Source organism: Mauremys mutica, chromosome 2 (assembly GCF_020497125.1).
Source record: "Mauremys mutica isolate MM-2020 ecotype Southern chromosome 2, ASM2049712v1, whole genome shotgun sequence".
NCBI classification, from domain to species: Eukaryota; Metazoa; Chordata; order Testudines; family Geoemydidae; genus Mauremys; species Mauremys mutica.
Window position 1 is genome coordinate 82,985,611 of NC_059073.1, and position 12,221 is coordinate 82,997,831.

Here is a 12,221-nt window from a genome sequence, read left to right on the forward strand (position 1 = left end):
ACCAGCCTCTGATGCTGCTAATGCTCATAATTACTATATGTTTTCATAACAACATATTAAGTTTTTGCCCATTTGAGTGTTTCTATTAGCTTTTGTTTACATCCTAAAAAAACCTTAGTCCTTGGCCACACTTCCTGAAGTTTCCTTTACATTTTTAGTTACAACTGGACTGACTGATTTTAAAGCTAAATGTATTTCTTCTACTGAATAGCATCTAATTGCTGCACAACCAACTCTTTAAATTTATACACCAGGTGTAGTGCTTACTGTGATCAGACTGCAATAGGACACCTGACAAAAGAAAGCATGTCCCTGCCCTGGTAGGAAGTGGGCCCAAAGATTGTGTTTGTATGAAAAAGTCTTTCTTCTCCGAACTTCCACTTGTTGGTGTCTAGACTAGTTTGTTTAGAAAAAGAAATTAAAGATTGAAATTGTTTCTCCTTTCTGGGGACCTCTAAACAGAGGATGAATTCAAGTCCTTTTCCTTAGACCGTCAAGAAACAGCCGATAGAATAACAGACTTACTGTACGCACAAATAAGCAAAGTCTCAAGAGAAATGCAAACCCAGGAGCTTACATATGAAAGTGGCAGGAATGCACAGAAAGACAATGTTTCAACCCATCAGTCATGATAAAGGCCCAGATGTGTAGAAATGTCAGCTTTATGTGTGTTCCAGCCACTCTCAATCAATCTACTTTCCTATGTGGGTTACTTGAGTGCATCTTCCCCAAAGCCTTTAAGGCTCTAAATCTTGTGCCCAGAGTGATGCCATTATTTTCATGATAGAATTGATCCAGGCAGCCATCAACATTCATTTTCATGGTACCAGACTGGTGGGATTGTACTTTTCAGCTCAGTGGTTCTGCAAATATTCATTGTAGTTGAGATGTATTAAATAGTGCAGTGGGCTTGATTCTCTTTTACTTGATATCACCAAATCTATATTACTAGGTTGTTGTAGGGTTTTTACACATTATTCATTTGATATAATTTATTGCTCAAAAGCAGAAGACAACCTATAACTATAAATATAACTAATTATAAGTCTCAAATAGGTTTTTTACGATGATGTGGATTGGGCAGACAGACTATATTGATCATTACATACATTTAGTTATTAAAAGTGATGTAGCACTTGGGCAAGGTTCACTGCTGTGCTACTTCAATTTTGCATCAGCATAACACTGAAGTTATTCCCAGTGGTGAACCAGGTCCCCTGTCTAAGGGCCATGGGATGCCTTAACATCCAGATCCAAACCCAAACTTTCCCAGAGTTCATAGGAGTTCAGATCTGGGCCCATCACTAGTTAAAATGAAATTTCTTTTCCCAGCATTTTCTCAGTCAGCAATATGCTAGATGGCACTTTAACATTATGGTATTATTTGATTGGGAAGCCACCATTTTAGATGGCAGGGAAGTATCATCAGGTGTCTACTTCAAACACCTGTTGGTATTCAAGATGATTTTCGGACGGTACTGTATTTGAGATAAGTGGCATAGAATGGGACAGGAAGATACTAGTAAGAGTAAAAGGGAAAGTCTATAATGCAGCCAGATATGCTCAAAGTAACACTCGTAAACAAAAAAAATGAGAGAGTGCAGACTCAGATGGCTTGGGTATGTAAAGCGCAGTCCTGAGACCTATGAGGGTAAGAGAATCCAACAGATCTAGATTGAAGGGAAAAAACAGAAAAAACGATCAAAGAAGAAATGGTGGGATGTCATAAAGGAAGACATGTTACCATTTGTTGTGATAGAGGATAAGGCATTGAACAGAGTGCTGTGGAGAGAAAGGACCCATTTGATGGGATTACACCAAGGAAAAAGATGGTATTGGAAAGCCCAAAATCTTAAGTACTGTATACAGTAGATTTATTAATAAGGAAACTGCATGTTCCAACTATAGATGAATCTACAAGTTTAGATCAAATTAAAATTTGTTCTAACTTTTCTATGACTCACCCTGAACTTAATCATGGAGACCTCAATTCAGAAGAACACTTAAGCATGTATTTAACTCCCATTCAAGTTAATGGGACTTTAGCATATGCTTAAGTGCTAGGCTCACTCTTGGCCTTAGTTACCTAGTGTTCATTTTTCCCACATCTCTGTTTTGGTTGAGAAGAGAAAAGCTGCCTGAATACTCTGAAGATAACAGGTTCTGGAGGTATTTCTGCCTAACCAGAAACAGGAAATACTTGAGGTCTCATGAAAGAACCTGTTCTCGTAAGGGCCTTGATCCAAAGCCCACTGAAGTAAGTGGCGGGACTCACATTGACTCGAATGTGCTTTTAGCCCAGATCCAAGAAGTACAGTTCAATTTTGCAGACACAGGAGATTCAGATCCAGCAGTTCTCAAACTGTAGGTTGGGACCCCAAAGTGGGGCTTAGACTATCTGGGCCTGAGACCAAAGCTGAAGCCCAAATCCCACTGCCCAGGGCCAAAGCTTGAGGGTTCAGCCTGGGGTGGTGGGGCTTAGGTTACAGGCCTATCACCTGGGGCTGATGCCCTTGGGCTTTGGCTTTGCTCTCCCTCCATGGGACAGGGGGTTTGTCTTCCCCCCCCCCATTCGCTCCACCCTCCTGGGGGTCATGTAGTAATTTTTGTTGTCAGAAGGGTCTCAAGGCGCAACGAAGTTTGAGAACCCCTGAGGTAATCTAAAGTAAGAATTTGAAGATTTGCGGGGAAGGAAAGTGGGACCTAATGCAAATTGAACAAAACCATTTGAAGGTGACTATCACTACATCCAGCCCTGTACCAGTGGCATTTACCAGTAGTGTCAGAGATTTCCCAAAGTACCCTTTTTCTCTGCATAAAAATGTAAAGAAGCAAATACTGAATCAGCTTGTTGTATAATAAAAGGGGCGGGGGGAAATGTGCAGCTTTTACCACTGTGACTAGATATTCCTTTATTTCCTTTCAATTTAATATTCAGAGAGTGTGGTTTTCAAACAGAAAGCCGTTTTCTTAAGGGATAGCAACACTGCAGGGCTTGGAGTTATACAATTGTGTAAGAACATTGAAAAGGCTGCATATGTTTCCCAGTCAAATAGTCTTTCGAGTAACCATAATGGATAACTCATCACAGTCCCCTAACCCAACTTGAGGTGAATGTAGTATTCAGAAAGCACTATTGTCTGCAGCACTGTTGCAATAACAACATTTATTTATAAAGATTTAACATTTTCTCCACAACACTCTCAAATTCTGACTTTACTCCGTGTATCAGTAGGGCATCATTTTAACATAGATGAAGTACAGAAGCATGCTACCATTTAAATACTAGCAAAAAATGGTTGGTTGCACCACTTCATCTGTTATACTTCATAGCATTTTGAAGGGTATCTTAGGAATCAAACCACATTTCCTCAATTTTTCCCTTAAAGGTCGACGGTTTGAATTGGGTCAGTATGTGCTGACATTTCCCCTCAACCAGAGCCACTGCCCGGCAGTGTGAGAGTATGTTTAAGATGCTCCTAGGTCTGCTAAGGAAGTGATCTGATTGGCACATTATTCAGTTTACCAAGGTCTATCTGAAACGGGATTTACAGTACTGTTCTCTGCTATATCAGGCACTGAGGAAACAGGCATGGTGGCAGGGGAGAACATGAGATAAAGATTCCAGGAACATACACGCCAAGACATCATTCAGCATGCACACCAACACCTGAGAACCACAAACACAGGCTAGAGAGAGCCACAAGGAAGATGTGAGGAGGGGAAAAAACAGCAAGAGAGGAGGTGTTCCTCCCCCTTGAAAACAGAGTCACTCTTTCAACCCAGCACCTGAGAGGGAATGAAGTATCCTAGTTGTGCTGGTTATGAGGTGAGCACCATCTTCCTTCTTGTCTCCATGTATTGCGGGGACACATCTCAAGGTGGTGAATAATGTTAAGAAATTTGGGGTCACTTGCCATTCCAAAGAAAAACATATGTTGGAGGAAAGGTTTTGCTCCATTTACACAGGCTGTGCTCTTTATTCTGCACAGACTTTGCACAAGCAACATGCAAGGGGCTCAGTTATTGTAATTTCCCTTTCTCAGGTCTCAAAGCATGACTTCTCTGTGGCTCACTGTTTATTCAGAATGCAACAGTGCACGTACTCACTGGCTTGAGCTTCCATCATCATATTAAGCCCACTCTGTGTTCTCTGCATTGCCTGCGTATAGAGTGGCAGACTGCTTTTGTTATTAACTATTATTTCTTATATTGTGCTAGCACATAAGGTCTAGTGGAAATCAGGGCCCCACTGTGATAGGCACTGTTATTGTTCAAAGCCTGCATGGTAAAACAGGTGAAGAAACAATAACTTTTTCTGAGAAAACATTCCACCTGCTTTGTTAAGTGGAGTTGGTCCTGGATGCATTCAAACTCTCCTCCTGAAGTTCATGTTAAGGACTACTTGAGTTTTGACACTGCTCACCATTTACAGGTTTCACCCTGAGCCTCAGGTTATCTGGCTATCATGCCCTTGTTCTAGTGGGACCTAGAGTGTGGAACTTGCTCTCCCCTTAATATCCATCACAGCCCATTCTTCTCCACCTTCGAAGAGTACTACAGGTGGGATTTTCCAAAGCCCTCAGCACTGCCCTATCTCTGCTCCCCACTGAAGTCAGTAGCAGTTTTGATGACAGCAGAGATAGGCTGATGCTGAACCTATCATTTTGCTTACTCATTCTCTGTTGCAAATCTTTTCTCCTCCTGCTATATCGCCACTGTGGTCTCCATATTTATTAACTCCCCTTATTTCTTTTTTCTCTTCATTTTAATGAGAGAGATTTTTATTATAGTCATATTTTATGTTGTTCAGCACCCCAACTGCCTTAGCAGGAGAGTGGGGGATACTGTGCACTTTATAATTTCATTATTATTAAATAGGAAAGCTTTATTAATACAAATATAGTTAAAGTCCACATAATCTCTGGGGTATGTCTGCGGTATGATTACAGACCTCATACTTATACAAAGCTATTGATTTTTCTTATGTCCTCTATTCTCAAATAGCTTAATCTGTTGCACATAGGTGCTATTTTAACATGTTCCTCTTCATTATGCTCAAGTTTTGAATAAAATTGTATCTAGGGGGAGAAGAATCCTGCATATTTTCTCAATCATCAATAGAAACTTATTTCCTGGAAAATTCTCGTCCTTTTGGGAAGCAGTAAAATGACACTTACACTTGGTTTTTGTTACGTGCTCTACATTATGTGCCATTTCACTTCCACCCAAGCTGATGATGACATAAATGAACCTTGCAAGCAAAGAAGAGATTTTCATCCCTAGATGAATTCATAAGAATGCTGTGGGTATTTTTAAACAAGGTCTGCTTTATCCATTGTTACCACTTCAACAATAGCTTTGGGCTGTTGGGAGTTTATGCTCTATGATTTATTTGAAAGGTACTCATGAACCCTTCATTTTTGTGGCTTCCACTCCCCACCCCCTTCCAATTTTTAAAAATAGTTCTTGTGCATTTGGAGATCGGAGTATTTCTCCTGGAATAATGGGTTCAAGCAACTATGAACAAATTATTTCCCTTTCTCTGCTGCACAGGGCTTGAACCTCAAAAGGTTCTGCTGCATCAAGATAATTCACAGCCAGAGTCTTCACAGAGGTTTTGGAATTCCTCAAATCCATGTTCATAGTGAGTAAAACTATTAAAGGAAGGGTTAACTAAGACCCAAAAGGGGCATGGTGTAGTGAGCCACCCTGCAAAATACAGGCAGAATAGTGGCCATATCCCCTCTGCACCAGTTATACAATATGCTGGGACCACTGGATATGTATAAAGGTGGATTTGCAGACCTTGCCATTGTACTGCTCCAGCTCACCCCTTGTGAACTTTTACACTGGATTATGTGGAGCTGGCATGGAAACACTTTCCACAGTACATAAGGGGCATAGGATCCCTGTGCAGATGCTCTGCTTGCAGAGTCTCAGCACAATTCACATGCTGTGGAGAAACTACTGTAATGGTTCTCTGTGCTATGGGTTGATTTCACCATATCACCATTTTTGGTTTCAAATGGTTTGCTGTGTCTCAGATGGTGGTGGAAGAACCACTTGTGGTTCAGCAGATTAATTTGGTGAAGCAATTCACACAAACAAGTTTATCCAAACCTCATTGCTCCACTTATAATTTAAACTTGGTTTTACAATCCAAAGCTACATCAGACTGTATAGACACTGATGAGAGGGATGTTTTAATTTGTAGATTCACAACTGTAGAAATACATTAGAAAAGCCAAAGATTGGCACCGATTCCTATGAAAAATGATCCAACATGATAACATCCAAGGAGAGAATCTTCTCCTTATACAAGGGCATGAGTGCCATTAACCTTACTGACAATTATGCGTGCACTTTGAAAGGAGAATTCATCAGTTCATCTCTATTTCCTTGGAAAGCCTGAAGAGCTCTAAGGTTGGCTAAACAAAATAGTGACCCCATTTACCATTTGTAACACATCTTATGATTCTCAATGTATTTTAGGAATTATCTTACGTGAGCTGATCTTTCTCTCAATCTGCTGCTGGCTGGCAATTACCAATGACCAAATATGACCTGCCAATTGTGGGGAATGTGTCAGCTCTGTTAGTGTCAGACAAAGAAATTATAATAAATATTTGCTCAGTGATTTTATTTTTTCTAGGTAGTCCGTTTTGATTGTTTAGCACACTACCTCTGACCTAACGTCGTGGCTGTACAGTAAAGTAAATGCCATTGATTCAAATGGGGTTGATCATTATTTCAAAAGAAATCTTGCAGCTTATCATACTCCGTTATCTTTGTGTTTGGACTGAGGATTATATTCTGAAGCATGGTCTAGCAAGGCTAATATTGTACACTATGTTCTCACCTTCACATATACTTTGAATACCTTCAAACTCCAATGCAAATTCATGTCTGAATTGTCCTAATCGCCAGAGCGCAGGCCGTATAGCTGAACACATTTTTACTTTGAACCGTACAAAATCTAATATTGTCACTTGAGGCCATATCTGCTTTCTTTATCATATTGCAGTACATAGTTTTCTTTGTCTACTCTACAACCACACTGAGACAAAAATAACATGCTACTGTTTGGTGTCTCACTGGGCCAGAAAGGCTAAATGTTGCTGAGCATCAGCCAGTGTTGAAATGTGAGTGTAGTAGATCTTCACTTCTCTTTAAAAAAGGAGTCACGTGGTACCAGGAGCCTTCATATCTTAGAGATCCCGCTTTTTGGTGTTGGGAGGGGAGTGGCAAATGAGGAGAAGCCTGATAATTCACAGTTTAGGCACCACAGACAAAGAAAACAAAGCCATAGATAAGTGATAATGTCGTCTGAGTAAGTGTTCCAGATTCCAGGCCTGGACCACAGGGCCACAGTCAAACCCCCCAAATTCCTTACAAGCAGTGGAAGATCAAGCATAGATTCATTCCTGAGACCTGCTGGCAGGAAACCTAGGGCTGAAGAGAATTTAGATCGACAGATCAATCTGAGGAGAGGGTCAATTGCTGGCGAAGAGTCGACCCAGGAGACGCAGAAATTGGAGATTTGGGGGTTGGCTGGCTGCTCTCTGTTGTCTCTTGTGTTTGAATTTAGTACACCGCCAATGTTATGCATTACGAGGTACGATCTGAGAAACCCCATAATGCATTATGTAGGAACATGCTAAAGCCAATCACAAGGGGCAGCCAATGAGAGGAGGGCACTGAAACAGCTGCGTCCACCAGAAAATCATCACAAGAAGTGACCGCAGAAGTGTTTCCAGTGCCCTTATCTGAGGGAGGAAAGACCATCCCCATTCCACTGAACTCATCCCTTTGAGTAGTGAGTAAGCACAGCATAAGCCACCGCTGCACAGACCATTCTGTCCTAGCATCCCTTTTCTTCCCAGTCCAACTCTGCTGCAGTGCCTATTTATAAGCCAAACAGCAGAATGGATCATGAGGAACTGCAGCTGCAACTCCTTTGCAGCACTCGAGCAGGGGAAGCTCCTGACTTGCAATGACCACCTCTGCTACATTTTCATGAATGCTGCAGTAAATGATAAGTAGCTGGTTGTAAAGTGGGGATGTTCGGAGGCTCAAACTTTAAGTTCAGTCCCTAAAATGAATTGGAAGCATCTGGCTGTTTTGCTGTCAGTGGGTAATGATGCAGCCGCGTCACAAACCCAGATGTGATTCTACATTTCTGCAGCTGTTCTGATGGGAGTTCCAACACCCGAAACATCTGCTATTGGGAATCAGAGACACGATATTCACACAGTGGTTTAGGGCTGTTTTTGTTTTCTTTGAGTTTTTTCCCTTATAAAATGTGTTTTGTCTCTATAATGTATCTTCCTATTTTTTACTGGAAGTGTTAATATCCTCAACAAGAGGTTCTCTCTCTCGCACTCACACACACACAAAACTCCTATGTTTCGGTAGCAGACGACACAAAGGTCAGGAAATTCAGAGTGAAGGCTGCATGTGTGTCACAAATGAGGTTTATGGGGATTGACATGATAGAACATTATGGTCTGTCATGTAAATATATATATGGGGAGCTGTTAAAATGAAGCCATTATTGTCTGTTGCATAAATATGTATTTACACAATTTTAATAATGCAGAGATTGCAGATTTAGAACATGGGTGGAAAAAGCTTTTTGAAAATGAGTCATTGCATAAGGGCCTTTTGTGGAAAAAAATCAGATGATCTAATTTATCAAAACAAAAGTGAATTGACGATCATACCACAAACTCAGTAACCAAATCTGAGGATTATTCAGGTGGGATGAAAGTGTCTTGAAAATCAGTAAGCCTCAGGGAGTGGGGGGATGGTATATGACTTTATAATGCTCACATTGATTTATTAAAATATGGGGGGGGGATTGCTCTCTGGCTGAGACTTTTGAATGCCAAATTTAATCCTGAAGTGAAAGTTTATGATTGCATTGTATAAACTCATTAAACCCAGAATTTCTTATGGAAATGCTGATTTAGCACAGTAGCATGAGCAGAAAATATTATAATTCTTTGATTTCCTGTCACTGTGGACAGTTAATAAACTCAAAGTAAATAGGACATGGAAAATCAATATGAGGGACTGTATTATTCCAGCTGCTACCATACTGTTAATTACACTTTATTTTTTATTGAGCAATTCAGCACAGACTTTCTGGTGTCCTGGAGGCCATCTCCTGCTTTGGAAAGTTAATCTCATATTTTAGCAGCAGCAAAGGACATGCTATCCCACTAAGGTTTCTGCATGCTGATCGACTCCCAGACATGCACCACAGTGATACTAATTGTGTCTCAGCTGTGGCTTTTATCTCACGTTATCATAGACACAGAAGGTGCTGTGAGATAGCAGTGGTGGCTGGCATGGCTGGGAAGGCAGGGTCAGTCAATATGAAGGGTGTGAACAGTAGGAACATGAAAGCGTGCTCTCTGCTGTTGCCTCTCAGGCTGAGAGGGTTACTGAAATGAGTGAGAGGTATCAAGGAGAAGGGAGAGACTAAAGCAAAATGGGGAGAAGACAATGAGAATGAAGAGATACAAGGTGGTAGCAGGGATTGAATAGAGAAAGTTCGGAAGATGGGAGAGAAACAGCAGGAAGAGGAGGATAAACAAGACAATATGGAGAGGAAAGAGAAAAGCTTGAAGGAAGGAAGAAGGAAATGGAAGACAGGAAACTGAGATAAGAGAAGGGGGGCAGGAAAAGAAAGAAGAGAAAGGCAGAAGAATTTCTTCCCCTGGGAACAGTAGCTCGACTCATCTACTGAGAGCTTATGCTGCCTTGAGAAGAGCCATTTCAAGCTGTGGTGAGACTCATAGGAGGAATTGGGGAGCCCTGAGTTAACCATAAGAAAGCAAAGGAGGAAATGGAATTCAAGTGCAAATATAAGAGGGGAAGAAAAGGGAAAATGGAGAGAAATGGGAGATGTCATTCTCTTTTTGAGAAGACAGGATGTCCCAGTTTAACTTTACAATGTATTTTTGGACTGTTTTCAGGACAGAAGCCCCTCTTCCATGCTAGATTTCAGGTGAAGCTCTAGCAAAGCAAACTCAGCTCCTTGCTTTGGCATCTCAGTCAGCAGTAATTTATATTGCTGTTCCTCCTTAATAAAATCCATCGTGCACTCCAAAAGAGTAACTAGGACACTTAGTTTTTATTCCACATGCATCTCATTTGTCTTCAGCAGGTTCTTCCATAATCTCATCATTATTGCTATCACCCTCTGAGGACAGCTGACTTGCATTAATCAGCTAGGCCTCTCTCATCCCTCACTAGATTCTTTACAGTTTTACTGTGCCCTTGGGCATCCTAACTTTACTTGAAAAATTAATAAACCTCCCCTCTCTTATCTTACCTTATTAATGTCTGTCTTTGTAACCCATTATCCGTGCATCTCATCAGTGACCATTTGAGGATGTGGTGAGCACCAAAGGATTGCACCCTGGCGATGAAGCACACAAGAGTGCCCTACATAAATACAAAAAAAAAAAAAGTTCAAAGACCAGCATAGTTGTTTACTAGTTTGGATGGCTGATGGAATGAAGACATGGGAATTGTTAGGAACCAAATAAAGGCCATAAAGGCCCATCCAATAGTTCCCTCTTGCCTTATCCCTCTTCTCATTTAGCCCCTCTGCCCCTCCAATCCTCTTCCCGCACCCCTTTCTCTCTTGTACACTGTTAAATCTGACTCGTTAGTTTTAAATGTTTTGAAATACTGGTACATTAATCACTTGTGTTTGCACACTGTTTATGTGGGTTGTTGGTCATGGTCTGTAGTTATACTGGCTGTCTCCCTTGCTTACTTAAAAGTACAATCCAATTGAAAATAAAGATTTTGCAGGTTTGCTCATTTCACACAGTGATAGCAGCTGGTAAGTGTCTTTTGCAATTCATCAGAGGCCTCCCAGACCACCTGCTCTTGGCATCCTGCAAACAGCTGGCTCTGTGTAAGTACCATAAGCTATTATCTTACTCAATAAATAATGAAATAAAGAAAGCAGGACAAAGCCATTTCTTTGTAAATAAAATAAGTCCATCGCCATCCATCCCGTCTCTTCCAGCAAAGAAGCCTTCAAGTTAAGATAATTTGCTGTCTAAGCAACACCGTACATCAAAATATTGAGATAAATCAACACCAAAATCTAATGCACTTCATTTTCTTTATAAAAAATCTGCTGCATTTCTGAAAAGGCCATAGGGAGCTTTTGTGGAATTTCAGCTAATGTCACCAGATGTCCCACTTTTCAGAGGTGACTCTGTTTTCTAAGGACTGCCCCACTTAACTTTTTAACTATGAACTTTGTCCTCTATTTGTGCTCCCAGCAGTAGACTCCAGGTCACTTCCCCCTCCTGGTGCTGTGCTATACTGCAGCAGTGTCTTCTAGCAGCATGGCGGTGTGCTGCTGCTCCACCAGAGAGGAGATGGGCCACAGACTGCCACTGAGAGCAGAAGAGTCAGGGGCAGCTTGAGCTCAGAACTGGTAATGGATTGCTGTGATTGGATAGAAATCCCAGAGCTATGAAGGAGAACTAGACAGCAATGTCCCAAAATCTTCCCAAGGATGTGTCTAGAGTTTAACAAGAAAATACTGCATTTTGGAACAAAAAAGAGAGACTTTTAAATCTGGGAATTCCACAAGGTGTATCTAACAGATTTTTGTACTATGAGTAAAAATAACAAATAAATGCAATCTGTTGCATGAATGATTTATACCACCCCATTTTAAGTGTAGGGACTATTTTGTTAATGGCCTCCTGGTTTGTGCTTGCTATAGCTTGAGGTTGCAAGTGATGGTGGTTAGCTATCTAACAACCTGAACTGGGAGAAAACTAGGAAGTTCAGTGTCTTACTATGCTTTGCAAACACAGGGCCACCCTTCCTCATACACAAGGAGACCTGATGCTGCGAGCAGTCCCTTTTTCTTTAATAAAAACAACGAGGAGTACTTGTGTCACCTTAGAGACTAACACATTTATTTGGGCATAAGATTTCATGGGTTATAACCCACTTCATCAGATTTTAGCCCACAAAAGCTTATGCCCAAATAAATTTGTTAGTCTCTAAGGTGACACAAGTACTCGTTGTTTTTGCTGATACAGACTAACACGGCTACCTCTCTGAAACTTTTTCTTTAATGGCAGCGTTCACGGAGTATGATACTACTCAGTGTCAGCAAGAGTGACAGAATGTGACTCACAGTATTGTGGGCTCAGGATGATAGGAGAGGC

At 41.0% G+C, this 12,221-nt stretch overlaps 1 long non-coding RNA gene across 1 annotated transcript in view; it reads right to left on the reverse strand.

Moving 5' to 3' along the window:
- LOC123363396 overlaps nt 1–12,221 on the reverse strand; it is a 46,965-nt gene that overhangs the window by 31,852 nt on the left and 2,892 nt on the right. Inside the window, exon 2 of the long non-coding RNA XR_006576743.1 lies at nt 10,346–10,458. This is a non-coding gene — a long non-coding RNA (uncharacterized LOC123363396). The remainder of the gene's footprint in view (nt 1–10,345; nt 10,459–12,221) is intronic.